The sequence below is a fragment of the Melitaea cinxia genome, chromosome 8 (genome assembly GCF_905220565.1).
Source record: "Melitaea cinxia chromosome 8, ilMelCinx1.1, whole genome shotgun sequence".
In the NCBI taxonomy this organism is placed as follows: Eukaryota; Metazoa; Arthropoda; class Insecta; order Lepidoptera; family Nymphalidae; genus Melitaea; species Melitaea cinxia.
In genome coordinates this window covers 9827706-9853707 of record NC_059401.1, presented here as the reverse complement: position 1 = coordinate 9853707, position 26002 = coordinate 9827706, and the positions used below count along the sequence as shown (strand labels likewise).

At 32.8% G+C, this 26002-nt stretch overlaps 1 protein-coding gene and 1 long non-coding RNA gene across 2 annotated transcripts in view; both read right to left on the bottom strand.

Annotated features, from left to right (window-relative positions):
- The window catches only part of LOC123655917 (cadherin-related tumor suppressor), a 117407-nt gene that overhangs the window by 45965 nt on the left and 45440 nt on the right, over positions 1 to 26002 (bottom strand). The gene's annotated exons all lie outside the window — the stretch shown is intronic.
- On the bottom strand, positions 13996 to 19635 carry LOC123655919. The gene is made up of 2 exons (XR_006743468.1): positions 19571 to 19635; positions 13996 to 14251 (listed from the first exon to the last, which is right to left on the bottom strand). It is a non-coding gene; the product is annotated as an uncharacterized LOC123655919 (long non-coding RNA).

The following is a 26002-nucleotide window of genomic DNA, read 5'->3' as shown; positions in this document are numbered from 1 at the left end:
TGAGCGATTTGTCAAGTACGGTATTGGGTAACCAGTCGCAACCGTCAATACGAAAATCGATGAGATGAAATTCGCGCTCCTACTCGTTCATTTCTCTGCGTGTTACACGGGTCCGCAAACATGTCAAATTCAACGAGTAATGGATATATTACAGTTGATAGCAGTCGAAGATCTACACGTGGGTCGAAGCCCGCAAGAATAGCGAGCCTTATGCAAGATATATCTACAAGGGACAATGGACGAGGAATACTCGGAAAACAAGCTTTTTGGGGATTTATTGGATAGATTTTATGTGGGATGGATTTGCTTTTCTTGAATCTACCGCCTACTATATGACCTAGAGGTAATATTTGCCACAAATCTCAAAATCATTTGTTATTGTTTCTCTTGAAATTCAAAATATCAAAATGATTTTATTTGAAACTAGCTGACCCGGCGAACTTCGTATCGCCTAACACAAACTTTATCGTATGGTATTAAAGTTCGAATTGACTTTTAAGTATTATCACAAATCTTTTGTATGGGAGTATAGAAAAGTGTTGTTTTTAGACTTTTTCAGGAATTTTTTTTTTTTTTTTAGAATTTTTCTCTCCGTAAGAACCATCCTCGTACTTCAAGGAATATTTTAAAAAAAGAATTAGCGAAATCGGTCCAACCGTTCTCGAGTTTTGCGCTTAGCAACACATTCAGCGACTCATTTTTATATTATAGAAGATAACTATACAATAAGTTAGAGTTGTTTTTTAATGTGGTACTCGTATACAATATTTAATCGTCTTATTAATCGTTTATTATCACATCAAATTATTTCAATTATTGAATAACGAAATATGTATGTTAAAGGACGTAACAAGGCTTTTCTGTCGACTAATTAAAATTAATATATTTAACCGCTCTTCGTTAGGTGCACGGCATCAATTCTCTATGACCCGCCTCGACCCCAGTGAACTAGTGCTTCCCACCCGACACTACCTGTTACTATGTCGAGACCGATGGTTGCTTCGCTTTGTCATCTGTTTATACCGTTCAAGCAAAGGCTAAGTCGTTTATACCATGCCAATATCATGTTGCTTTCATTTTATAGAGATATCAATGTCACGTATGTTCCAGTACTGAATCATATTTCATGGTCGTAGGCGTCATAGGGCTTCATTTTAAAAATGAAAAAGCGCGGATAGTTTTACATCAATAGAAAATTTTACTCGAATTATTTTTATCCTGCGAGATCCATTTCAATACAGATTTTAAAAACTCATCAAATACTCTAAATTATTATCGCGTTGAACTACCTTTTAATAAATAATATCAAACTTTTCCTCTAAGTAATTTTTCCTAATTAAATTTTAACGTTGTTTATAAAGAATCGTTTACACATACAACGATCGAACAACATACATATATTTACACCTATCCCAATCGCTTAGTACATGCGCACCAAACACGCCACCTCAATTAAGCAGTAAAATATTCTTAAACAACAATGACGTACAATCATTATCACAATAGCGGTATTCTCATCCAAATTAATTTAGGAATAAACTCACGCGATCCTCTAAAGAATATCTCGTTAAATAATAAAAAGTACTCAGGTGCTAATGAATCCGAGATTTCTAAACTAAGGCTTAATGGTTTATAACCCCTTGGCTCGTGTGCTCGAAGCCTGGCTAACGGTGGATTCGCCCACTCTAGGTGTCGCCCGACTGCGCCGCCATCCGTCCCTATGTACCGACGATTTACGAGACATCGCCTACTTTATTGGGTAAAGCGATTCACATAAATCCACAAAGAACATCACTGAGTATATTTTTAACAGAGTAGTTTATTTTCGTTATATTCAAATTGCTCTAATACACATATTAAGTCGACGTTTTATCAGCGAGCAATTTAAAGTCTATTAATCTTTTGAAACAGGAACGCGCCGTATCTTTGGTCTACTATTTATTATGTCTAAAAAACTGAATGAATTATTTCATCTACATATATAAAAATGAATGTTTGTCTGTATGTCCTTTATAGAATCGTAAAGAAGCAAAGTGTTGTGCATGAGCCCACAAAGGTTTCTGAGTTGGTACAATCAAAAAAATGTATGTTATTTATTTTACTTTGACATTTTGTTATTTTGTATCATATAGAAAGTTAACAAAAACATAATTTAGTAAAGATTAAAGATATATAACTTATTAAGTTCACCACAAGTACAGTTATTTGCTAACCTACAATCTGGAAGGTTGACTGACAGAACAGACACGGAGGCCGGCATCACACGCACGCAGGCTAAGCTAAGACACATCCGTTAGGCATTGAGCCCTGCGGATGCCAGGAATCTGACTAGATATCATCTGCGTTCGGATCACACCAGCTTTGACCTGAGTCATATAAGGAATATAATATACAAGGAATCGATTCAGTTTACATGTACAAATAAAATGTTGCGTAGTAAATATTTAACTTGAAATGTTCTACCTTATATAATTATATTAAAGTGTCAAGAAAAATTTACTATCTTCTCAGATCTTTATCCTCGAATGCGTAATACAATTTAAGCTATAAATAATTTAGTTGTAGTAGTTATTAATATTTATAATTAAAATTCAAATGAGGCAAGATATATTTGCTATGTTTCGTTTAACGTGACATTATAATTATATTTATGCCTCCTGTTTAAAACCGTCACACAAATCTGTCTTCTCTGTCATGTAGAAAAAGTCACATGATATCTTAATCTCGATCATAGATCATAACTTTCTAATCAGGTCAAGTAACGTTCAAGTTTACAAACTAGTTAAAGAACGGATGTTTCTTGTTGAAAGAAGCCAAGAAGCAGTCCTACTGATTAAATTTAAATCTGAGACATTATTTACTGTCTATAAACTTCCGTGCATCACATTCTATAGCAAATTATAGACTAGCTTGGCGAAGACCAACCCCCGTTGCATGTAGGTCGTAATAAAAAAGAGAAAAATAAAGTTTGATATTTCTTAATATTTTTTTAAATTTAAATCGTTTGGATTAATTTTTAGGCATTTCTTTCAACTTATGAATTTTACTGTAATATTTATTACATTTTAATCCCTCTCATATATAATAAAAATGGAACAGTCCAGTTTTATCAAGCTATGTGTTAGAAATATATTCTACCGATTAAATAACATAATACAAATATTAAATAGTCGTGAAATATTTCATATTCTTATAGATGACACTGCAACGCTTTTATATTGAATATTAATTATAAATTATTATAATAAGTAATCCATTGATCTTTTAAAAAGTTTAAAAGGTTTTAAATATCTTAATGTTTAACAAAACACATTTTATAGAAGCGATCAGTAGGTACTCGTAACATAGTCAAGACAAGATCATAACGTGTATAATTGAGCGCACGATATCACGGATCACAAGTTTAGTATCTCTCGTAAGTGTTCAATTACCGTATGCCTTATCTAATCTCTACTAACATTATACAGTTTAACTTTACAAATAAAGGAAATAATCTATCGGTACCATAGTTGTCTCCAATTTCAAAAGTCAATTAAATACTGATCGATGCTTGTCTCTGGATCTCAAATTATTATTTTAATCGTGTTTTTAACGACGTGACAGGATTTATCGCTTCGTTCAACGTTCCCCGTGCACTACGCACGCAATGCCGATGCTTAAGATGAAAAAAAAAAACACTTGTGGTTGGTAAGTGTATGGCAAACTTTTCTCTTAATAGGTATTAAATTACAATTCCTGCGAGGGAAAAGAATATAAGACGACATCGGGGAAAAGAATGGTAAGAACTTTATTCACATTAACTCTTTGGAAGTTCATTTGCATGTCTAAACATGTATTGGTTTTTCATTCTTAATGTGTGTAAAATAACTAAGAATAAAATGATGTTCCTGCTACTTTGAAACCTGTCACAGAAAGTATATAAATAAAGTTGTAATGGCTATTGCATGACCACTTCCCCTGAAGAGCGAATACTTTATTAGTATTTTTATTGACATGGTTTCAGGCCTTATTTAGAAAGACTTGCTTAGAATTTCCTTGACATAGCAAAATACACGAAGTTTAACAACTTTTTGTCTCAGGACATAACACACATTAAATTGCTAATTAATCGCTTAAGGTTATAAAAAGCCATTGATATAACTATCGATCTAATACAGTATCGTTACATGTATTACATGTTTGTTTACATTGTTATTCTTTTTGTAGTTTTTTTTTATTTTGCTGTGTGGTTACGGTAGTTAGAATATAGTCACTTCCTCTCTTCCCGTCGGTGTCGTAAGAGGCGACTAAGGGATAACACAGTTCCATTACCACCTTGGAAGCTAAAAAGCCGAACGATGGCGGGATAACCATCTAACTGCTGACTTTGAAATACACAGGTCAGAGACGGGCAGCAGCGTCTTCGATGTGACAAAGCCAGCCCTGCGGTCGCCAACCCGCCTGCCCAGCGTGATGATTATGGGCAAAACACACGAGTTCAGGCCATTTTTGGCGCTAACTTGAGGAGACTTATGTCCAGCAGTGGACTGTATTAGGCTGAAGTGATTACATTGTTATTCTAAAATAGTTATTGTTAGTGTTGCTTAAGATTGAATAAAAGCATAGAAATAAGAATTTCGTCACAGTTGTACTGGTACTGCCAGTTTTCTATGTTACACGGCAAACCACTTTGAATACAATAACTGAGTAATGAAACTCTGTCATTAGTATCACGATCAGAACATGTACATAATCTTAATATAACCCAAGTACGTATTGAATACAGGTATGTGTGTACATTAAGAGGTAATATGTATTATGTACTTACTACGTCCCATTTTTGTTACATCAATATTATATGACATTTATGAAGCTGTTTTAGAACACAATCTCACAATAAACACAATTTGATCCTAACTAGTATTACCAGAAGGGAATGTTTAAAGCTTACAATACTAACTGTAAAATATGCAGAAGAAAGTAATTATGTATATATACGTGCAATACGTATACAAGAAACAAAGTGTAGCTGTGTGTATCTACGAATAAAAAAAAACAAACAACAACAAAATGTTTTAAAGCAAGGAATAAGACAAGAATGTGAATTAAAATTTAATTAAGGAATTTAAGAGTCGAACCAAATGTGTATGGCGTAAGATGTAAGTAAACCCTTATATATTTCTAAGCGAACAGACAAGTAAACGTGAAAAAAAATATTCAGTATCTGAAACTAGAAACATGATTGTGTTTAATTGTTTATGTAATACACAAACTCAGCGAATGCACGTGTTTAGTAGACGATCAAGTTTATTTAATTGAAGTTTAACATCCTAAGACCGCTTTATTATAGTATGGTGCGCGTGCCATGCTGGCGCCGCCTACATACTAGCAGTTGCGGGTTCGATTCCCGCTCGGAGTGAAAATTTGTGTTTATACAAATATTTTTTTTCGGTCTGGGTGTCTGTCCTTGTATGTCTCCCCACCGTTCCTCGAAGAGCACGTTAACCAGTCGGTTCTAATAACTATAATAAATACCTGATAGCGATCGTTACTCATAGTTGGAAATATATCCGCCAACCCGCAGTGGAGCAGCGTGGTGGATTAATTAATTATAAATTAGTCATCAGCTATTTGAGGACAAAAAACTTCAGGTTTTTACACAATAACTATGCTATATCTTTCCCTTTTCTACTAAAGATAGCACTATATTCTTAATAAACTACAAATTGTATGTTAAATATTACCCAGTAAATCTGTACAAGTAAGGTTTCTTTTTTGACTTTCATACTAAACGATATTAAACCTACAGGAAGCAAAACTAACAGGCGTGATTAATTTGCAAGTTTACCAGGAGGTCTGATAGTATAGACAGGCTGTAAGTGTAGCCTGCAGGCGGCCTAGACTGTTGGAAATCAGTCTTGTTTAGATTAGAAAGTTATACGCTCATACATACCTATACTTATTTCTTAACTTAACATTTATCGATAAATAATGAAAATAGCTAGTGTTGCCCAAATTCAGTCTTGGTCTTGCAGTCTTGGTCTTGTTCTTGCGTTTTTGCAAGACCAAGACCAAGAACAAGACCGCGTATTTTTAGCAAGACCAAGACCAAGACTGACCGTGCAAGACTTGAGCAAGAACAAGACATAGCCTGCAAGACTCTTGCGTCTTGCAGCTAGGACTTAGCGCTATTTCACTGAGTAGTTAGGTGTAACAGTTCGGTGTATAGGTAGGTACGCTTAGGAATTCTATGAGACGCAAAAAACTGTATCAAAGAATATGAAAAACTGGACCTATGCGCATTACGACTAATACCATAAACATAGCGAATAAAAAAATATCTATTAAAATCAAACTGAGTGCATGCATAGTTATGTTTTAACCATCGGCACTTTGATAATGCGGCATCAAAGGTTTTGTACTTACTTCTCAAAGAAATTTGCCGCTTTTCGGAAGTACATGGTTATGATACACGCGCCGGCGGCTTCTTTTGAAATCTAAAACAATCGTTGCCGCCACGCCGAAATCATAACATTTGACACTATTTGATTGCCGCCATAGGGCGTAGGTATACTCATGCAAAATAATTTCGAATTTTAAGAGTACCTACAGGTGTTTATTCAAATAAATGATAAATCGTAAAACTCTTTTATTAAATTTCTTATAAGTTGAGGGTTCAATCTCTTTCTAGACAGATAAGTATTGTTCTTTAAAATACAGTCAAGTTATTGTAATTAATTTGTTTTTTTACATGTTTTAGCAAATGTAAGCTTATAAATCATAAATGTTTATTAAGAAACAGTTACTTCCATGGAAAACGACATATAGGTCAGTTGATTTTTCGAATTTCTTATCAAATCTTCAGTTATTTATTAATCTGCTTGATCTTTACTATGGCTATGTTAATTCAAACTCACAATGTTCCAATTCTAATACGTTTTTCTAAGATTTAAAGTAAACTTTAATAAATAGTAATAGACTAATAGGTAATTGCAAGACTTGCAAGACTCTTGCTGCAAGACCAAGACCAAGACCAAGACTGGGAGCGCAAGACCAAGACCAAGACCAAGACCAGGTGTATTGGCGCAAGACCAAGACCAAGACTGGCTAAGTCTCGTCTTGTTCTTGCATTTGGGCAACACTAAAAATAGCATAAAAATATTAAAAAAAAAAAAAAAAAAATTAAACAAAAGAAGGATAAACAAAATTGTTATGTGTTATATTTACCACAAATCTGTAAGAAATAAATTTTATGGTATTTTTTTATTCAAAATTTATTACAAAAAAAAATAGCGTGAAATATTTAATATTTCAACTAACAACTTCTAACGTCTCAATTTAAAGTGACGATGAATCAGTATATAACAAATAGACAATAAACTCGCTCACGGCAATGGGAACAGCTATTACCAATAAGAATTTCCTGGCCGCCATCTTCGTTCACGACTTTGTCCACCACGAAATAATAAAAACCAATATAACTCTGAATTTGATCGTAAAAATAACTTTACGTTATTTAATGTAAGTCTAAAAGAATTTTATAATTTATAATTATATGCAAATGAAGACAAATCACAATAAAATCCAAAGTATCTCAGGAATTGTATAGCAGTAGAATCAAGCAAGCTTATCTACGACACAATCTAAAATGTTAACATCATCTAAAGACCAATGGTATTTTATTTTGGGATAAATGTAAACTACATAATTATGAAGAAAAAAAAATATAAAATCGACCCAATACAAAAATATTTAAAATGCAAATTTAATTATGTAATATTTTAAGAGGCAAATCGACAAAATGTTACACTATACACATAAAAATGACACGACTTTGGAATTTCATTTTGCGACTACAATAATAATAACAGTAATCTCGACACGTTATTCTGATAAAAGGCTCAAGTATTTATAAATACACGTGATAAAACCGGACGTTACTGCACATCTTCCTTCATAAAGTTTTATTGAAAATCTGATATTCCTACCTTAATGTCAACGTCCCGACAATTACAGTGCTGTGAGAAAGTGAACCTTCAGGAATTAGGATAACTTTTTTGATTTGAATATTGAGATTTTGAGACAAATTGGGTTTCACCTAATACTTAATCATTGTGTCGTTACCGAATCGGATACTTCAGCTAACATAATTCTCGTAAAAAGTCCGGTACTCACTTTTATTTATATAAATACATTTAAGATCACAAGTTGATAATACAAAAATAATATAAATCAAATCTATTACATAAACGCTTACAAAAAATATTCAAGAGGTTAACCATCTGCATAAATTACATAAATTAAATAAGCAAATTAAATAGGTGGAGCAGGTAGATATTATCTTAATCTGGATAATTCTGATTCATTTTGAGCCACGATAACCTAACAATGTCATGTTCCATAGTATTCGTAACTCCACTGTGAAGATATTCTGTGTCCGCGATAGCATCAGACTCCCCGTTGCCTTATTGATAAGGTTTCCATACTTCCCGTGTATGCTGGAATGCTTCTGAGTTTATTTAATGTAATTTATATGAAGGTACAGGGATATCTCGAAGGGAAATTTATAACAACGCACGCGTATAACAATCGTGTGTTATATGATAACGAGTATATTGATATTTATTACATAAATGTACTTGGATATATTGATTTCCTTTTTGCTTTTTATCCGATGATTTGTTGTTTTCGATTATCATCAATATAGACATATATAATTTTGTTTTGAATATGCGTTTTATAGTATGAATAAAAATACTTAAAAAACTTGTTAATGCATAGGCTAACGTAATACATATTAATGTTAAAGTAAAAGAATAAAAAAACATGTAAAACGTTTAATATACATTTAAATACAGATAGATTGATAACATATCGACAGCCTTATTGCTTACAAATTTCATGAAACCTAACATGCATCCTTTGTTTTTTTAACAAACAAAGGAGCCTTTGGTTACGGGTCAAACAATAGCAAATAATAACCATGAGAAACTTATACGGCAATACATCAAATTATAAAATAGCCACCACAAATTGAAACGGTTATGATGGGCAGAATAGATTCGCTCGAGGTCGAGGCGACATCACGAAGCGAGCTGAGGTTAAAGTGCGCTTAGCTGATAGTTGTGAATTCACCCGATACAATGGCCAATTTCTTGATGGATTTTACCGTAAACTGAGCTCTTTAATCATAATCTACTTTCATAACTTCTAGGAACAACTACTTTAAATTAAAATTAATGCTCTCTAAGATATTTCAAGAGGACTATTCCAAACCGTTCTATGGATAATTTTTTTTTATTAGGTATACAGTATATGACTGATATGAATACTTCGGCCACATCATGAGAAACTCTAAGTACCAGCTGCTTTGACTTATTATCCAGGGCAAGATCCAGGGCAAGCGCAGTGTGGGTCGTAGAAGAACATCTTGGCTAAAAAATCTACGCCAATGGTTTGGGAAAAGCACCCGTTCGTTATTCAGGGCTGCGGTATCAAGGATACAAGTTGCCAAAATGATCGCCGAACTTCGTGAGAAGATGGCACTTTAAGAAGAAGAAGATACAGTATATTCATTGTTAGTACACATATGACATCATCACTATCAAAAGTAATAACTACAGCGCTTGTATATATAATTGTGTTTTTCTCGCAAACGAAAAAAGCCGACTTCAATTACATAGACAAGTAATACAACGTAAGTAGACGAAAAAAAAATAACAAACGCACTATAGTCGTCACTACGATTTTCGAGAGTTTTCCTCAATTTCTCTGGGATCCCATGATCAGATCCTGCTTTCTATATCATGGTACAACACTTGAGATATCTCCTTTCCAAATAGAAAAGAATTGTCAAAATCGGTTCATAGACGACGAAGTTATCCCCGAACATACATAATATATATACGGTCGAATTGAGTAACTTCCTCTTTTTTTGAAGTCGGTTAAAAATATATCTTATTACTATTTACCAAAACTTCTAAAATCTTTAAATCATCTCAAAATTGTTGGTGTATTCATCATAGCTTTATAGAATTCGGACACACCAATTTCAGTTAAACCACGTTGGCGTTACCATAATTAGCAACGTCTCATTAAGTTTACAGCACAATACGTAGCCTATTTATATTTACTAAACATAATCTATCATCTTTAGAAAGTTTTTTGTCAATCGAATTAGAACTACGGTTCGAACAAATAGAGAACTTTCTTTCTACAATAATACAACAGTGGATGATATAGTTGTTCGTAGTGTAATTAAATCTATTGAGTAAGCAAATAATCATAACTTGACCTCCGTGTACCTGAGCCTTCATGTTAGTGTTTAACCTTTAATTGTCTCTAAATCTAGAACAATGTGTGCCTGACTTAGCAACAAACAATAAATCTATCCAAATGCGCTATAACTAAGTACAATAAAATTGTTCTACAAGCGCTCTGGAGAACCTTTACCCTGCAACAGTCTTTGGATAAACCATTATTGTACTAACTTTACGGTGACTTCGTAAATTTAACGCAATTTAATAAGGAATAGCGTTTGATAGTATTATGAAATTACAAGGTGTAACATAATAGCATAATTCCGATTTTCCTTAAATGTATTGGTAACGAAATCAATGAAAAAACATTTAGAAAATTAAGTTTTTCGATATGCTATAATGAATATACATATTCGTTATAAGTTTGGTCGGGACGTCCTTCGTGTGAGCCTTGTTAAATAAAATTGTATAGAGCAACGCAACAATTCGACACAGAGCCGACTGGGTCTGGGATCACAAAGCTTTCTCATTAAACCGTCAACGTTCCAAACCGTGACACTAAAAGTCATTCCGAAGAAAAAAAATCCCGAGCCCGTTTTGTTACATTTCTTGACGCTCGGAAAAAGAGCACAAAAGATTTTTCTTTGGTGAAGCGTGACTGCGGTAATTAAGTGGCGAGTAAGCGATCGTGTTGACGAAATTTTCGGTTAAAATGATAAATTCAAATGTTTTAATAAAGCTTGAGATTAATTTTTCATATCAATATTTTAAAACGACCGAAGTTCGATCGTTTCCTACCGCATTGTAAATATATACCGCATTGTATATAATATATGTCTGCATTTGTTATGAAAATATTGCACAAACTATTTTAAAAAATGCTACAAACAAACTCATTTGGCATAAAATTTGGCTCTTAATAAGTTGCTTCCAATTTAAAACCAAAATTATTTTTAAGTCCACTGTCTCTCAGAAGAGGGGACCCGTCGGGGGCCAGATTATAAATCATAAATGCCACGTTAGCCTCGCCAGACGGCTGGCTCGTATCGAAATTATCGCCCGCAAGCCTCGCGTAAAATATACAAAACAGTTTCAGGTTACCGCATCAAATATTTCTCCAAGACGTTTAAAATAAACTACTCTGACTCATTAACTCATACCAGTTCCTTCTTAGAATTGCATAGGAAACGGGTAAACTATCTGTTGAGCTTTCTGTTACACGTGTTTACTAAAAATATTGGACAGTAATTATATTTTTAAAATCACATAAAAGTATAAAAAATATTTTATATTTTATGTATTACATCATTTTTTGATATCTTAAAATATACTTATCATTTTATTAATTTAAGATTTGATTGAATGATTTTATTAAGCCAAAGATTTAATCAAATATCCCTTTTAATACAGTTATATACAATACTAGCTGACCCCGCAAACGTTGTTTTGCCCTTGGCTAATTTTCAAACCTACCCGATATGTACACAAAATTTCATAGAAAACAGTCCAGCCGTTTCGGAGGATTATTGTAACTAACGTTGTAACCCGAAAATTTTATATATTAGATTTTACACTGAATTTTTTGTTCAATTACAATAAAATATAGCCTATGTCACACCTGAATAGTGTAGCTTTCTGTTAGTGATAGTATTTTCATGATCGGATCAGTATTTGCGAAGATTACTGTTAGGGCTTTGTTAGATTTAACAAATCAGTAATTTAATCGATTCAGCCTGTAACATCCCACTTCTTAACATAGGCTGGGGGTTGGCGGATAAATTCCCTGCTATGAGTAACAATCGCTATTAGTTACATATGGTAACAACCGAGACCTACAGCTGAACTTACTCTCCGAAGTACCGTGGGAAGATCCAAGGAGGAGACAAGGACAGACTTCCAAACCAGAAAGACATATTTGTACAAATACAAATATTCACACCAAGTGGGAATCAAATCCGCAATTTGTTGCTGTTTAGACCTCTACTTACACCACCAATATAACAATTATGTAATTTATGATAAAACCTGACTTTATTTGTTTCAAAGGAATAATTTTTCAGTCTGAATAGTATTTGCGCTCAGATTCAAAATTTTACAACCAGAAGACTGCCTCTTTGTCTAATATAGAGAAAATAACCTCTACGCAATCTCATAATATTATTAGTAATATAATGTTTACAAAAAATTAAAAGCTCACGATAATATGTTTACATTGCATTCAAGACATTTAGCCTTTATATTAAGGTAAACAAACCTTAATAAAAACGAAACAGACAAAAAGCACATCAAAATTTTTTAACATTAGTTGAGTATGATTCAATATTATATGTCACATACAACTTAAGCTATACATCCAAGTGGTAATTATGTGTCAAAATGTTACTTGCTTGCTTAAGAATGATGATATAAAATTAATATTGGGGTCACGCGTTGCAACGAAGACTCGTATCGGCGCACGGCGTCAGCACTTATCCTTGTAGCTATCATATGTAACAAATACTTTAGTGTGTAAGTAAATATTGTATTCTGCACGAAGTTTATCCTAATAGGATACTTAATTAATACTAAACTTTAAAAAATGGAAATATTGGTTTGTTGATCTAATTTTAAACTATTGTAATCTTCTGTGACTAAAGATATTGTATAAAATAATAATTTTCGTTTTGTAAGACAATAACTATATACATTAATATTAGTTTTGTTATTCAATAAATAATGTCAAACATGTAAAATGATCGTGCACATCGAAACCATGTCTTGTGTGGGCTAGAATAGGACCATATAAATAACAGCCTTCATTGTTCTGAAGGGTTCATGATAAATGAATTGAGTTTTTAAAATCCTGTTTAGATCGAGTAGAATCGTTTGTGCCAAAATGTTTGATAAATCTTGAACATCGAATCGCCTAAACGGAAAAACCTGAATGCTTAACGACTTGCAATTATAGGCTAAGTAAAGCTATTTAGATAACATAAAAATATTTGTTAAGTTTAAAATAAGGCTATCTGATTCCAAACTTGTTTTAAATTAAAGAGCGCGATACGCGACGATGCAACGGAAGATGTGCCTTATGTGGACCATGTAGATGTAGTATTTCTTTACACGTTCCTTTACAATTGAACTTTATTATAATATATTTTATTAATGTGGCATGAAATATCCAAAAATCGTGTTTAATGGAGAAACTATTGACTATAATATAGAGAATAAACAATAAACAGAATACTATTAAAATACTCGGACGATTGTCTGTCACCGAGGCCTTGCCATATATCGTTCAGAAATAGTAAAAACGATTTCAGATCTTTGTGACAGTAATCTTGCTTGCAAAAAACAACTTCCATGCACCTCCAATTACAAACCATCTACGGTAAGCCTACGTGCCTAACATTACTACAGGATAAAATCTTCTTCTATAAAGTTTATTCACCTAAACTAAACGATAATTATTTACATGGTTTATATCGTGGTAGGGCTTAATTATATCGTCAGAGAAAGGTATGTGAAATTCAATGAATGTAAAAAATGTATGAATAATGTGTACGGTATCTAAGTGTTTCAAAATACCTAATGGCTAAAGAGTAAAATGTTGTAATTATATCAAAAGCGTCTTTAATCCGTCCGTTTGTCCAAGAACAGTTCTAGATGACTGCCGCATGCCAGTTCGAGATTGACTAGTAGCTGAACGTTTAGCCAAGGGCGATCTCGAGTTAGCTGATCTAACTCAGGCTAGAGTACAATGGAATAAAACTTTTGCTCTCAGTAAATTCAAATTCTATTTGTTTGTTAAATGTTTCGTGATTACGTTTTGCCGATTTTACATAAGATGGACATTTCTTTTAAAAGCTACATTTTACGAAACAGATATTTTTTTGCATTGTGACGTATTTATTCCATATAAATATTGTAATATAAATGTTTCTATTCATTTCTTCCTATCTTTCTTAATCCTCTTTGCACTTTATTTTCTTTCCTTACCATTAAACGAATCAAGCTTACGAATTGTACTGTACCTGAAAAAAATAAAAATAAAATTATTAGTCAAATTACACGTTTAGAATTGTATCGAATGTTACTACTAAAATAAATAAATTGACCGAGTTAACATATAATTCGGCCCAACACGAAAAAAGATAATAACAACGTTCACACATTAAACGGAGCCCGCCTAAACTGCCAAAACCCATCATTACACAAATGTATTTGCCGTTAGGCCACAACCACATAAGTCACATTTATCGCCACATCAAAAAGCAATCAAGCGACAAAACTTAGGTCGAGTCATCCAGTCCGAAGGAACTTGACGAATATCTTTGAAACGCATTAATCGATTTGAGAGGGGCAACGGGAAACCTCGGCCTTAACATAAATTACAGAGCTCTATAAAAACATGGACATCGGGAGCAAAGACTGAAATTTATTAGGAATGTTAAAATATGTCGGATCTAATATTAACATTGTTAATAATTATAATAACTTTAAAATACGAGTGCCACGGAAAATATTTTTTACCTAATTTGTACCTACTTGGACATTAATAATTAATAAATAAAAATAACGTAAATTCGAAACACGCTTAATACATATTTATCGAAGATTATGCGTACTTTTTACGACAAAAACATTGCGATGTATAAAAATTGTGATATAAATAAAACACATTCATGTTTGAGTCTATAATAAACGCGATTACGATTCACGTACTTAGAACCACTCCCGCGCATCCTTTTAGTTTGCCCCAGACACCCCCCGCTGCTACGAGAAATATGTTACCTGCCGCCTGATCGAGGAAACAAACACTAAAGTATTGACGAGGCTATAAATTTCAAAAATGACCCTACATTCTGATTAAAAAACAAATTTAAGCGTCCGACGTGGTTGAGATTTAAGTGTCTTATTTTATGTTGCTCGTGTACGATTTCATTTTATTGAATTTAACATAATCTCGCATCATCGTCATTTAACGCCTTTAAATCTAAATGTCAAGAGCGGTCAATGTTTTGATGGTAATTCACCTAGGTATATCATATATTTGGATATCAATATTGACGCTTTTCACACACTAGCATGTTCATACCATATATTTATATATATACCATATCATACATACCATATGTTTTATAAAATATTTAATGTGTCAGTCGTCAAACAATCTCGCTTATTGTATAAACTGAAATAAAAGACTGTCCTTGTGGTTGCGGCTTATAAACCGAGAACATTGTAATCAAACTGCATACGTATTCATTTATATCAATTGTTTTGTTTTATAATTTGATTACTTGTAAAATAAAATCCATAAACATAAACCATTAAGCAGAACATATAACAATTAATAGACCTATAGGCTACAGGTGTTTTAAACCTAATCGTTTTATCTTTCAAGTGTTGGGTGAAATGTTTTTCACTCCTCAAAAATTAAAAATTAATATTATTAACTATCAATAACTTTATTTAATGTTAATGTAAAAAGCGTAAAACCATTTATGTCATATGATAAAGACTCACTAATGATGCAGATAGAATGCTGTAGTTAACATCGTTCTAAAATATTTAAATCATAATAAATATTAAACTAAGAGTTATTTGAGACAATGTACGACGTCCAGTTAAAGCCGGAAGGCCGTGCTTGTTACTCTTGGCAGCCTACATTAGGTCTACTTGAACACTAAACAACTTTTAACTACCAGTTTTCCATACTGAGTATTGCCTATAACCAAATCTTTATAACAAACATCTTCAAGTACTTGTCATCTATCTATCTATAATATATAAAAGCGAAAGGTCACTCACTCATCACGAAATCTCCGAAACTATAACACCCACCAACTTGAAATTTGGCACGTAGACTCCTTATAGGACGTAGATATCCGCTAAGAACGGATTTTACGAAACTCGACCCCTAAGAGGGTAAAACGGGGGTTGCAAGTTTGTATGAAAGTCCTATGTTTTTAAAGTAAGAGACTTGAAATTTAAAATGTATGCACTATAAATGATGAGAAGGTGTTCAAATAATGTATCTTTGGAAATCAACTCCTTTTTGGGGTTAAAACGGGGGATGGTAGGTTGACTCACTCATCACGAAATCTTCGAAACTATAACACTTACAAACTTGAAATTTGGCAGGAAGGCTCCTTATAGGGCGTAGACATCCGCTAAGAACGGATTTTACGAAACTCGACCCCTAAGAGGGTAAAACGGGGGTTGCAAGTTTGTATGAAAGTCCTATGTTTTTAAAGTAAGAGACTTGAAATTTAAAATGTATGCTCTATAAATGATGAGAAGGTGTTCAAATAATGTATCTTTAGAAATCAACTCCTTTTTGGGGTTAAAACGGGGGATGGTAAGTTGACTCACTCATCACGAAATCTTCGAAACTATAACACCTACAAACTTGAAATTTGGCAGGAAGGCTCCTTATAGGGCGTAGACATCCGCTAAGAGCGGTTTTTATGAAACTCGACCCCTAAGGGGGTAAAACGGAGGCTGGAAGTTTGTATGATAGTCCAGTGTTTTTGAAGTAAGAGCCTTGAAATTCAAAATGTATGCTCTATAGATGGTGAGGAGGTGTCCAAATAATGCATCGTAATCTATATATATAAAAGAGAAAGGTCACTAACTCACTCATGACGAGAACTTAAAAACCGCTAGATGGTCCATCCATCCAGGATGGACAAAGATGAAAATTGGCAGGGAGGTAGATCATAGTTAGTATACGTCCGCTAAAAACGGATTCGGTCGGTTTAAAGGAAAATAACTAAACATTTATATTGATCACTTATACCTAAGTAGTGCAAAATAAATATTTTTTACAATACCTAACCTGTACGATACTAGAATAATTTTTTATTTACCCCTGTCGTCACGAAGTCACGGAGGAGCGTGCGTTACACTTTTCCGTGGCATATATTTACGTAGAACCATATGCAGTATATTTTAAACATATTTATACTACAATACTATATTATTACTACATTATTTCACACCACAATTCTAACGAATTCAACGAACTATTTTGTTCGACGCGACGCGCACCTCACGCGGACGTCGTCGCGGGCAACAGTTACGAGTAGTGTATTATAAAATAAAGTCCCCCAAAAGTGTATGTGATCGTTTCCCTCAAAATGTACTGAACGGACTTTCATGCGGTTTCACTAATGGAGAGAGAGCTTCAAGAGGAAGGTTTATGGAACGGCAAAGCCGATTTTGATTAGAGTTTCACTGGAAGTTTGCCGGGAAAATTTTGTGACATACTGACTCAACGCGGGCGAAGCCGCGGGCATAGCTAGTACTTTCATAAAATATTTTGTTATAACATATTTTTGTATGCAACTGTTTTTGTTACATTACAATAGGTAACAATTTTCATATAATTTTCTTCCACGTGTTCATTAATATATATCTCTCTCTCTTAAATCTTTAAATTTAAAAAAAAATAATTAAGCCTGATCGAAGAAGGCATAGATAACTGAATTACTATGTATATTGTATGTGTGTTATATACAAGCTATGATGGTATGGTGGATAAAATATGTGAATATTGAAACGGAACGGAAGCTAGATGGTCGCGGCTTGACATAGGCGCCATTTCAACTGCTAATTTTTGTTTTGAAAATTTATCTAGTGCAATGCGATAAAGAAAAACGTAATTTTACTTGGGTAACCACTATAGTGAAGCAGTGAGCTAAATTAAGATCTAACTCTACATCTTTATAGAGAAAAGGTATTTGGAGTAGTGGGATATTAACAGACTTTTACACTTTAGGATTTTTCGGCTAAATTACGATATGAAGACTGCATGGAAAAATTTCTTCACTAGGACAACAAATTAAATCATTTTATTTTAAGAATATTTAAAGCATAACATTGATATTGTAAGTAATATAATTAACTTTTAATGCCAATATTTCAAATGCTTTATAGATTTAAGACATTAAAATAATATGATAAAATTAAAATAATACAAATAAAACGCTCAAGAAAAAACTAGCTGAGTTATAAAATGTTTATTGCTTTTCTTCCACTTGACCAAGGGGTCATGGACCTCATACATTTTTATTCCGTTTTTTTTTTTAATTCAACAAAATATATACGTCTGATTACAATTATAAAAATTTATTAATACAAATCAACGTTTATTTGTCACAGTTATCGAAAATGACAAAATAATCGATCTTGAGTGACACCCCACTCCTTTGGTTTACTTTTTAATGTGATCACTTGTTAAATTTTAAAACATAGTTCGATAAAATTGCTTATATCTCTATGTGATCTGTTGTGATTTAAATATCGCAAGTTTGGAGCTCAGCAAAAATTTTCTTTGTTGGAAATCCCAATATTTATTTACTAAAACGTGTTATTTTTCTATAGTATGCTGTTGTCTTATTTCTTTCTGATCTAGTTTGTACTTGGACTAATTCCAATGTAACTCTTGTGTAGAACAAACATACAAAAATATTATAACACAGATTCTTGAAGTATAACTTCTTTACTCACGCTTGACTTGGGGAGAAAGCTGGTGAGTGCGTGACGAGAACGTTACGGAAAGTGTGATCGGGTGAGGCGAACGGGAGTTAAGAGGGAGATATAACTTAGTGATGATGGAAAAAGAGAGTTACGTTTCGTGAGTTTTACTTTAGTCCTGTAGTATACAGCACTCGTTTATTTTGACTCAAAAGTTTCCATCATTAATTTAATTAATTAATATCTTAAATAACAGAATTAACGGCAATTTAAACATGTATTTTGCCATGCCCTATAAATATACTTAATACGTATTTAATTGGAAATAGGATTTGGCCTGTAACTTAATAATAATATTATTATATTATTTAGGTACTTATATAACACAAACTCAACATAACTTAAGACAAATTTTCTTTATTTTCTAAAAATAAAAAATATTTTGATCCATCTTTAAATAACGACTTAATTACTTTTACAACATTAACTATAAATTGGAGCTATGTGTGTATTTTTTAATATGAAACATAATTTACGCGCGCAGTAAAATTCGTCCGTTTTTATTGCTTTTTTAAATTAATAAATCGAATAAAATGTATCTCGTCGACTTCGCAGTATTGCTTATTTCTAACGACCTAAAATAATTGGAAATCCGTTTACTGTAAGCTCTATAAATTATCAGTTAAAGCTATAAGTAATTCGCCTGTCATGCTCTGACCTCGGTTCAAATTTGTACAACAATATAGCTGTACTAGAACTTGCGCGTAACTCAAAACACGCTACTGGCGCCGGGCCTAATTGAAAATAGCAAGTAGCGTCCCTAGGTTTAGTGTATTAATTAAAATTAAAGATTCTCGTCTCCCCCCACTTACGCTCGGTATCCACTTGTCCGCTACCATTTTGTACCTGCTCACGTTCGCTCAAACCAATACAAACTAAACATTCAGACTATGTTTTAAAGACTAAATTTCAATAACGAATTTATTGAAGACGCTTCTACGAAATACAGGTGTAACGTAATGATGTAAGGTTCATTTCAATTTGGCAAATAATGAGTAACAATATAAAATCAAACAAGGCGCGTAGTTAATAATTTATTGATATAAGACATGCAAAGCCCATAAAGTTTCCAATGGCACACGTCTCGGTCTCTTTAATTTGTAAATCGTTAGTATAAAGCGGGCAGTACTAGGTCTGTTTAAATTAAGATTTTACTTAGTACTAATAAAGTAATTTCGAAATTGTCATTTCATTTACCTCGAATCTTAAATGTTACAAATTTTTTAAGTGTTTAAAACAATTAACGTAATATTCTTTATTATATCGGACAAAATGATATTTTATTACCTCGTTAATTATACACCATAACTTTAATTAATAAATGACTGTTTTATCGCATCAAGTTTTAATATCAATTACGTACATAGTTAAATATAAGCTAAATAAAATGTAACATACATACACGGGTAACAATAACGCTTACAAGTAGGTATTTATTATTCTTCCAATATAGTATGATTTAATATATAAATGTGATAATAGAACTTAATAAAAATTTACTGAATAAACAACCAGTCAACCATAACTAAGCGTAACAGCATAAGTGTCTCAAACAATAGTCATAACTGTTGAACAAACAAAAGTTAGCGTTCGACGCTCAGGCGTTAGGTCGAAACCGACGGGGCGGTGCGACCAGAGAATGTTAGAAAAACTTATAGAAAATGACAAGCGAGTGACAAGGACAGACAGATGTGAAACGTAGAAAAGACAAGGACAGATAGAAAACTCGTTCGCCAGCATTCCGCCGCATGGTGGATTTAGGAACGGGGGCAGCGCGATACGATTAGGCGGTTATGCCTTGTTATTTTTAAACTTTCAAGATGTTATTTTGTAGCGGAAGATGATTTTCTGCTACCATAAGAGCGTTATTTTTTAATATAAACGCCATAAAGTTGTTATTACGCAATTATTACAGTTTAAAACTGTAATTTATAAATCTGTATAAAGAATGTCTTAATCGTGGAGGGCACTAATGATTTAAAAAGGTTTATTAAGAGAAAATCTAGTTAAAATAATATGTACGGTGATGGTCTGTTTAATGTTTTAATGGCGTTTTATTAAAAAGTTTTACTACACACTAGTTATAGTATCAGCTACGTTCGTGTTTCTTTTATTTAATCTTCTTGATATATAAAAGAGCGGTTGTCTGAATATCGATCTCTTGAATTTTTATAACACAAATAATGAATACATTTGGAGATTACCATATATGATGAACATAGCTGTAAAACCTAGGTATGTATGTATGGGTAAGTGAGTGTTGTTTTCTATTTTATTCATCTTAATATAATTATATAAATTACGCCTCAAGTTGTTTGTCCGCGATGGGCTCCTAAACTACTTAATCGATTTTAGTTAAATTTGCACACCGTGTGCAGTTTGATCCAACTTGAAAGATAGGCTATATTTTATTTTGATATATGTAATTATCATATTTAAAAAATAAGGTCATACGAAGTTCGCCAGGTCAGGAAGTAAGAATATGTGTCAAAACATTAAAAAATTTACATTTTTAAAATATGTATGTTTAACACAAAAAATTGCTATCTAAAAATATATATGCAATAAGTAAATCAAAATTTTTATTAGTTTTTTTATTCACAATATTTCTGTTTGATTTACAAACTAAAAAAAATTTTTTAAGGTTTAAAATTTCATTCAACTCAAATGTTGCTGAATGTATCGATCTTAAGTTTTAACTTAGTCATTTACTATTTTCATTATTTACGTACGTCATTTTTTTCTTTATATACGAAGTAATAAAAAACGAGTAAAACTTACGAAACGTAACTTTCTTTTCGCTAACTCATATCACATTCTCAACTTCCTTTCGCCACTCCCAATCACACTTTTTGTAACGCTCTCGTTAAGCCCTCTGCTGTTCACTCCCCAAATCAAGCGTGCGTAAAGAAGCTTTACTTCAAAAATATTTTAAAATAATATATTTGTCATAACTGAATACCATTTATAAATTTTCAATATGACAAAAATATTCCTTCGTAAGAGTAAAGCAACCAGTATTTATATCTGATTTTTATACAATTTTGTAAAAGCCGAAACAGTGGGCCCCACACGCATGCGAGGTGTCCGATTGCTTGTCGTGTAACGTTACTGGAGTGAAACGAACCTCGCTACGACAAGTTATGACACAACAACAAACGCCGACACATATGATAAAGACTTTCTTTATTTTTGATATGTACTCCTGCTGTTAGGGAGTGATCGTTGGGTGAGATAGATTTAATAAATACCACTGGCTCGCTACAGTATACAATAAAGTTTTAATTGTAAATCGTTTAAAGAAATATGGGTATTTATTTGTTTTAAGGAGGTAGTTATAAAAATATTTGAATGTTTATAGTTTGTTGTATTTGTACTCGTATTGCACACCTAAAACGTAGTGGAAACATACTTCTATAATGTAGATACTTTATTCTACGTCACTGTGTTAGCTCTAAGCCAAAAGTGTCACGCTAAATGGTCCTAAGTACCTATCTCAATTTTTTTGTGATGGTTCTAAAAACTAGTATAACAATCTGTATAACTTATATCTCCATTAACCTTTTATGATTTAAGATCGAACTCCAAACCGCCAGCCCAACATCCAGTTACTGTGACCGCTATGCTAATCCGTTATCAAAAAATTAAGATAGTAGAGTGTGGAAATCAAACCGTTCTACATTTGACCAAAACTTTTTATTTGAGACAAACTCGTCAAATAAATCTAATTCTGTATATAGTTGAAGTAAAACTCGATACCTACCAAATCTACTCAAAACTAAAAAAGTTCTGCACCAGAAAAGCTCCCTTCCTTCTTTTAAAACAGTAGTCAATAAGTTTTGACAAGCCTGTTGGCGCAGTTTTTAGTAGCCTTGCTTTCTGTTCCACAGCTTGCGGGCTCGATTCTCGCTTGAGTCTTGGTGTAATATGTGTATTTATATATTTATATATGCATTATTTTTATGTATATTAATAAAAAAATAATAATTATAACAGTCGGCTTTTACCTGTAACACATTACAACAACAAGCATTAAGTTGCTTACTATGGGAACTGACGACTGTGTGTGTAAGTTATAAGATATTTATTATTTATTTTTTTATTTATTATTTATCCATGATTCTGGTATACAGATCTCTTTACCCACTAAGATTATAGATACAAGCTAAATCCGCGTGTTGCACTATGAAGGACGTATATGTTTCAGAATATTTTTCGAGCCTTGAAGGTTTTTTTTTCACTGGCTAGCACACAAAGAGTTTTCAAGTGAAAATCTACTATTTTTAAAACCATAAAATTAGGCATGAGTATTAGATATAGGGATGATATACCATATGCTGGGAGAAAATTGGACGTAATCGCAGAAAAAAAACGGTATTTGATTGCTCCTACTACTTAAACAACATTTTTTCTAACATTACTTATGACTAATATACAAGGAATACTAAAATCTATATACACTCTACTGAGAGCTATGAAAACATTTGAGTTGGTGACCAAGAGGCTCTGAAAATAAGACGAAAAGCCCTTGCTAATGATAATGTATGCCCTTGATAATGTGTGAAACGAACATTATAAAAATATTGATGCTAAGCTAACCAGACAATAAAAATACTGTGGTTTGGGAATCAAAAACACTGATCGGAAACAATTTATGAAATTATTACTAAATCTGGCGTAGACTTAAAATATCTAAATAAATAAATAATAAATATCATAGGTACCTATAACACACACACGGTCGTCTGTTCCTATGGTAAGCAACTTAATGCTTTTGTTACAGGTAACAGCGACTGTTATAACTATTATTTTGATAAATATATATAGAAATAATACATATATAAATATATAAATACAAATATTATATTACACCCAGATTCAAGCGGGAATCGAAACCGCAACCCGCGGCACAGAAAGCAGGGTCACTACAAACTGCGCCAACGGGCTAGTCGACTAGACTAGATCTAAAGAAAGAATAAAATAAACACAACAAAGAAAAAATAAAATTGTTTAAAAATCAACCTCTCCCTAATGCTTACAACTCTTTTAGGTTTTCCACTAACCTACACAATAACAGAGGGATAGAGGAAGTATTTCTATAAGTAATAAATACTTATGAACAATTTCCTATTTTGTCTGTCATTATTATTGGCTTCTATAAACACGGTCAATAGTCTAACGTGGTATAAGTCACTATCACGATTTAGCAAAGAGCAGAATTAAATCAATGCACGTAACTCTAGACTTTTATCTTAAAACTTGTTTTAAAAATAATAGGAAAAATTCTTGATCGAATTACAAAAGAGTATTTTAGAATGCAATCTTATTCAACGGTCAGTATAAAACGCAATGAGCCTTTGTGTTTACGTCAATTAAACTCTTACAATTCACTTGTATGGTTTAAAACAACGAAAGTGAGAAATAAGTCGCTATTTGAAACTAGTATTTCAAAATGTGTTAATGAGCTTAAGTTTAATGAAAATTCTCAGTTCTGAAATTAATAAAACATTATATAATTTAATAATGTGCTTAACAAAACATAGAGCGTTTTAATACAGGTATTATTTTGTTGTATTTAAAAATCAAAAATATCTTTACTCCAGTAGATTGCAAAAGAACATTTAGACGTTATGGCGTACATGTTAGTATTTAATTATTTACTAACATTTAAAGTAAGGCTGCCGCCAAATCGCTGTATATTCGCCAGAAAAGAACCGAAAAGAAGAACTCAAAACTTACACGTTTTAAATTTTGTTGTTATGTTGAAAATTTGTTTGTTCTCGTCATTTAAGCAAGTGAAGTTGAATTTCTTAAATAAAGTCAATTACAAAATGAGCAACATGTAAGAGAAAAAAAAAGTAACGTTGACCTACCATTACTGTTTTCAAGACTACATGGATATTAAAGAAGAAAATCATTTTTTTTTTCTTGTAACGTATACCTACCTATTCTAAAGAGTCAGACTATATAAATTTCACGTGACTAGCCTTAATAGTTTAGGTTCGGCATATCAGTTAGTCTTTCAGAACCTGTTTTTTAACTCCCGTTAAAAATAAAACCGTTTTGAATTTGACGTGTTTATCTCTTAATCTGCGAATCAGTGTATTAGTTTTTTAGTATCATCGCTCAGTAACAAAATAACCGATTTTGATGTTTTTTTAATCTGAAAAGTGATTTTGTCGAAAATATTCTTGCATAGTTTTCTAACTAATAGGTTATACCGTTTGAACTTCATCAGCTATATTCGACTAAGATCTAGACTAGGTAAAACCGAATTAGAAAAACCGAATTATGGGGTTTTTGGGTGTGGAGGGTGGAGGGTGTAGGGGAATCTATACAAGGTAACACTGTCACATCTCAAAACCCCATGGTTATGGAGATCCATGGTTAAAGTTTTGAGGTTAGAAGAAGAATTTAAAGCTATTATAATACCTTTGAGCTCGTACTGTTTGCATTGTGTGACAAATCGACACTTTTAAACAAAATAACGCGTCAGACATAATATTCTAACAAAATTAGTAACATTGCGTGCTAGAATATAGGTTTAAATTCGAAAAATACCCAAAACCGAATCGGAGCACCCCACTGTCCACGTGGTCTTGGTCTGTCCTACCCCTAGAGTGTTTTTTTTTGTGCCGCGGAGGCGCGGAGGGCGTTCCTCTAACTTTCGAAATTCTTCTTCTAACCTCAAAACTTTAACCATGGATATCTCCATAACCATGGGGTTCTGAGGTGTGACAGTGGTACCAGGGGTAGTGTTCCCCACCCTCTCCCCCCCCCTTTCCCCCCACGGTCCCGAAATTCGGTTTTACCTAATCTAAAGCTTTACCCTATATTCTAATCTGCGAGGGTATCTACACAATTGCACAGATTCTATTTATTGTACACTAGCTGCTGCCCGCGACGTCGTCTGCGTGAACACTATACAGCACCAAAAATACCTACGATTGTACCTTTTAAAATAAAAATCATTTAGCCGTTTCTACTTTACATTTCATATCTACAGAAAAATCTCATAGATGGCGCTGCTTTAAAATTGTCTTGTCTACTTATATTCATTTAATTATGTTTATCGGCTTAGTTACTTATATTGCGTGATTTTTATAGTGTGAAGCTAGCTTATATAACATGATTATTAACTTAATAACAACAACATTCAAACATGCGTCGTTAGATTATACGTTACAGAATGCATTGAGGAAATTAAGGTTCACTGCTCGTTCCCGGTAGGTGATAGCATGATA